This window comes from Canis lupus, chromosome 2 (assembly GCF_048164855.1).
Source record: "Canis lupus baileyi chromosome 2, mCanLup2.hap1, whole genome shotgun sequence".
Classification (NCBI taxonomy): domain Eukaryota; kingdom Metazoa; phylum Chordata; class Mammalia; order Carnivora; family Canidae; genus Canis; species Canis lupus.
This window is the reverse complement of record NC_132839.1, coordinates 80,372,884-80,378,883: the sequence shown is the minus strand read 5'-3', so window position 1 is coordinate 80,378,883 and position 6,000 is coordinate 80,372,884.

The following is a 6,000-nucleotide window of genomic DNA, read 5'->3' as shown; positions in this document are numbered from 1 at the left end:
GTGGCTCAGTTAGTTAAGCATCAGGCTCTTAGTTTTGGCTTATGTCATGATCTCACAATTGTGGGATTGAGCCTTACAATGGACTGCATGCTCAGTGTAGTCTGCTAGAGGAAACTCTTCCATTCCATTTGCCCTTCCACCTGCTATCACTATTTCTCTCTGTAAAATAAATAAATAAATAAATAAATAATAAATAAATAAATAAGTCCTTTTTTTAAAAAAAGACCAAAAAATTAAAACATAAAATCTGTGCATTCATTGTTTCTTGCCATATAGCTTATTCTCAGCTAAGTGTAAAGATTTGCTGGCTTTCTTTTTTCTTTTGTCTTCCCAGCAGGTTGACTATGTCTTTCTTTCTTTCTCTTTTCTTTCTTTTCTTTCTTTCTCTCTTTCTCTCTCTTTCTTTCTTTCTTTCTTTCTTTCTTTCTTTCTTTCTTTCTTTCTTTCTTTTCTTTCTTTCTCTTTCTTTCTTTCTTTCTTTCTTTCTTTCTTTCTTTCTCTCTCTCTCTCTCTTTCTCTCTTTCTCTCTTTCTCTCTTTCTCTCTTTCTTTCTTTCTTTCTTTCTTTCTTTCTTTCTTTCTTTCTTTCTTTCTTTCTTTCTTTCCTTCCTTCTTTCTTCTTTTTTTTAAAATACCTTTTAACCTAACTGTTTAGGAAGGACAAGGCAACTTCTTAAAATTCTGCCTATGTTCTCAGGAAATGTCATTCATTTGGCAGAGCTCCCAATGTGTAGCACAGCTTGATTCTCCTTCATAGTCCCCAAAACAGCCAGGCCTGACACTAGGAGGCACTTTCAATGACAAGCATTCATGTATCTGAACTTATTCTGAATTTAGAGAATATGGTGTGTGTGTGTGTGTGTTTAATGTAATTGTGGGAGGCACATTACATTCAATGTCTCTGTGACCAGTCGGTATTTCTTCTCTAAAAGTTGTTTTATGTAACAGAATAGTTTTAAGGGGATTCCTTTTCTTTACGTTTTGGTGGGAATCCTGACATGTCTGAATAAAACAGATTTTAAACATTTGGCAGTGTCTTTGTTTTGAAGTTGGTGCTTGTTTAACCCAAAGGTAGTTCCTAAAATTAACTCTTATTTAGTTTCAATTTAGAAAAAAAAAAAAAAAAGATGCAAGTAAAAATGACATGTTGTAAATTTCAACAATAGGATTGTTGAATGATAGGATTCAATGATAGGATTTTACATAGAAACATTCTGGGACCTTTTAATTTTTTTTTAATTTTTATTTATTTATGATAGTCAGAGAGAGAGAGAGAGAGAGGCAGAGACATAGGCAGAGGGACAAGCAGGCCCCATGCACCGGGAGCCCGACGTGGGATTTGATCCCGGGTCTCCAGGATCGCACCCTGGGCCAAAGGCAGGTGTTAAACTGCTGCGCCACCCAGGGATCCCTCTGGGACCTTTTCAACTCTTACTTTAGGAGCTTTTCAAATCAAACAAAAATTCCACAATTGTAGATGATAAAAAGATAAAAATATGTATTATTGTACAATGTTAGTCAATATATTATAAACTTGATTTGTTCATACATTTTCATTTATTATAAAATCTTACTTGTATAGAAAAATGTTATTTAAGAAGAAGTTCGAGATCAAATCTTGGATCTGCCATTTACTACTTGTGAAAATAGGAGCAAATTAAGTTTTCTGTGCCCTTTTCTCCTCTATTTTTATAATTAGGCTAAAAATCATGGTTAGCTTAGGATAATTTTGAAGAATGACTTCATCAACTCATGTAGAATGTTTGTTTTTTGTTTTGTTTTGTTTTGTTTTAGGATTTTATTTATTGAATCTTGAGAGACGAGACAGAGACAGAGAGGCAGAGACACAAGCAGGGTTCCCATGGGGAGCCAGATGTGGGACCCGATCCCCAGACCCAGGATCACACCCTGAGCTGAAACTGCAGAGCCACCCAGGGTCCCTACAATGCTTGGTATTATGATTGGTGCTCAGTAAGCACTCAGTAATTGTGAGCCCTCTTGGTACTAGTGTTTCTAGACTACTTTCATCCACAAAGTCTATCCATTGCAAAAAAAAAAAAAAAAAATCTCCCTTTGTAAAGTCAAATTTCTGTTATGGAAAGATTATTCTATATGGAATGTTACGTTTCTTTTTAGGATTAATTTTATTCTTTATTATTTGTATTTTTTGAGTATAGCTGACCTATTATTTATTTAAAAAACTGTGAAATCATATTTAATGATTACAAAGGATGCTTTCTAGTTTACAATTCCACAGTCCTATACAATTCATATTGTATCTGGGCTCAGTCATGTGAGAAATTTTACTTCAATGGATAAGCTAAAAGCAATCTTTAGGCAAAGTCACCTCTGTGTCTCCTTTGCTCTTCTTATAGTTAAAACAATGTTCATTTGACACATAATTTTCTATCACATGAATATTTTCCTACTGCAAATATAATACCTTTTCAGTAATAATCTGAATTTCTCTGTCTATACTATATACATTCTACAGTCATGATATGGACATCCATTGCATTTGGCAATTTTATTGATTGACTTAACTAAATCTCTTTGGCCACTATTGAGTTATCTTGTCATAAATTATTTTATATAATGGTGAAGAATTAAATCTGTAAAGTGATTATAACATTATATTGAAAATAATCATTATCTATATTCTTACAACAGAGAGTTAGTAACAAAATTTGGTAGATTTCTTTCTCACTATACTAAAACATACATACATATACAATATATTTTTTAAGTATTCCATATTATTGATTGCTTTTTCAAATAATCACAATACAACACATCCCCAGATCATTCAATATTTTAATACCATTATTTGCGACGGATTCTTAGCACTCTATCCTGTTTAAAATGATTATAACGATCTAAATAACAATTGTCGCATACTGTTTGAAACTCTTTACCTTATAAATAGTCATCTAAAAATTAAACTTAAGATCATGTAGATATAAATAAATCTTTGTAAATATTTCAGATTCTTTTTTAATCTTTTTCAGATACTTGAGTAAAAACCTTAATGAATTTATTTATTTATTTTTTCTTGTTAAAGAATACAAGCATCTGATCCAATGAGCTCACTCCAAGTGACAGTTTTAGGCACAACTGCCAAAAACAACTGTCTGTTGTTGCTGTTTTTTGTAATATCCAATATTCTACAATGTTTCCTTGATTAAAGGATTTCAGATTCATTGAAGAAAATTTCAAAAATACAGTAATATATGTGGCTCAGTTGGTTAAGTATCTGGCTCTTGATTTTAGCTCAGGTCATAATCTCAGGGTCATGGGACTGAGCCTGGATCACTGGGCATTGGAGCCTGCTTGAGATTCTCTCTCTATCCCTCTGCCCCTCCCTTACTTCCTTCTCACCTGCACACACGTGCTCTCTCTCTCAAATTAAAATACAGAATTATGAATCAGTTGTACACCAATATGGATTAAGTTTATATATTTCTCTTGCTTTTTTTTATTTTTTTATTTTTTTATTTTATTTTTTTTTTTCTTGCTTTTTTTTAATACCTAGATACTATCTGATTTTATGTTCATGATTTTTTTAAGGTTCTAACTTTTTCTCTAATTTAAATCTTCTTCTCAATTTGAATTGTTCTCCACTGAGGAATAATTTAAGTGTTTTCTTGGTTCTCTTCTTACAGTATTGAAGATACAAGTTCAGTTTAATTTTACTAATTGACATGTAGTTTGTTAATGTATTTTCTACCTTACAAAGTTTTATTTATTTATTTTAATTTTCAATTTTTAAAAACTTTTTGAAAAGAAGGTAAGAGTCTATGTATTCTTTTTATAGCAAGTTACCAAGGAATGCAAAAGGAAACAGTGTTGAGCTGTTACTTCTCTGTCTCAGCTACACTGCCAATGCTATTCATCTCCATGATCATTCTCACATATTTTACATCTGCTGAGTAAAACTTAATTCCGTAACACTGAATGCATTCAAATAGTAAAACATTGCATTTTTTCTATGAGTTTTTATTTAAATTACAGTTAGTTAACATACATTGTCATATTAATTTCATATGTAGAGCTTAGTGACTCAATACTTCCAAACAACACCCAGTGTTCATTGCAAGTGCATGCTTGAATCCCCATCACCTATTTCACCCATCGCCTCACTCACTTTCCTCTGGTAACCATCAGTTTGTTGTCTCTAGTTAAGAGTCTGTTTCTTCGTTTGCTTCTTTATTTGTTCCCCCATGATCATTTGTTTTGCTTCTTGGAGCTAGAAAAATAAGTCATTCAAAAAAGACAAATACCATATGATTTCATTCATATGTGGAAGTTATATATATTTATAATTATCTTTGTATGCATATATTTGTGTATATACATATATGTCTTTGTATTTGTGTGTCTATATATCTTTGTGTATATATATATGCTTATCTTTGTAATCAGATTATACACACAAAATTTGAATTTCATAGTAAATGCAAATGATATACACAAATGTGGGTATTGAATATGTATTCATCTTTTTACATACTTTCCTATAGAAATTTTTCCTTATTTAAATTGTATGACCTTTAAAGCTATTGGTAATTCCTGTTTTGTAATATTTTAAAACCTATGCAGCGAATATTCTATTAGCTAAATCTCTGTTCATATCCTTTATAATCTCCTCAGTGTAAATTCCTAGATATGAAATTGCTTTGTAACACATTTTAAGACTTTGGCTCATAATGACAAGATTCCCTTTGGGAACCTGCCAATTTATAAGCCTCACATATGAATATATCTTAAAGATTAGAAATTTAATATTTGAAATCTTCATCAATTGTTAATAAATACTAGCTAAATTTTCACTTATATTTTTTGCATTTATTTGCCCATTAATGACATCAACAATTTTGCATAAGTTTTTAATTTAGTCATCTTTTTTTTTTTCTTCTGAGTTGCCTGTTTTATATAGTTTGTCCTATTTTATTTACTTGGCCACTCTTTTCACTGTTATGAAATGCTATTTCCTGGTTTAGTTACTTTATTAGTTTAGGTGATTTATATGATTCAAATATTTTCCCATGTCATGTTTACCTTTGTATTTCTTTCATGGAAGTTTAGTTTTTTTAATATAATAAAGCATCTTAATTTTATGTTGTAAAATCTATTCATATCTTATGACATTTAACTTTAGATATATACAGTTATACTTTACAGTCTCAAATATTTTACAGTATACACTATATATTTATATGTATATAATTTTAAGCTTTTTAATATTATGTATTCCATTGCAAAGGAAACCATCAACAAAATGAAAAGGCAACTTATGGAATGGGAGAAAGGATTTGCAAATCATATATCTGACACAAATATTGAAATTATATAATGAACTCAACCCAACAGCACACACACACACACACAGAAACCCACAAAACAATCTGATTAAAAAATGTGCAAAGCAACTACTGAATAGACATTCTCTAAAGAAGACATACAAATGGCCAGCAGTTACACAAAAAGATGCTCAACATTACTCAGGAAGATGAAAAACAACCACACTGATATATCACCCTACACATGTTAGAATGCCTATTATCAACAAGATAAGATTACGTTAAGTGTTACAAGGATGTGGAGTCCTTGTGCACAGCTAATGGGAATATAAATTGGTTTGGCCACTATGGAAAACAGTCTCGAGAGTCCTCAAAAATTTTAAAAATTAAACTATTGTATGATCCAGTAATAAGTCTTCTGGGTAGGTATCAAAGGGAAATAAAAACAGGATAATGAAGATATTTACACTCCCACATTTATTGCAGCCTTTTCCACAATAGCCAAGAAAATATGGAAATATGAAAAGAAACTAAGTATAATATGTATAGACAGGAAATGACAAACACTGCATGGTATCATTTATATGTGGAAACTGAAAAAAAAAGTCAAACTTATAGAAATAGAGAGTGGAAAAGTGGTTTTCAGATGCTGCAGGGTAGGGGAAATGGGGAGAGGTTAGTCAAAGTGTACAAATCTTCAC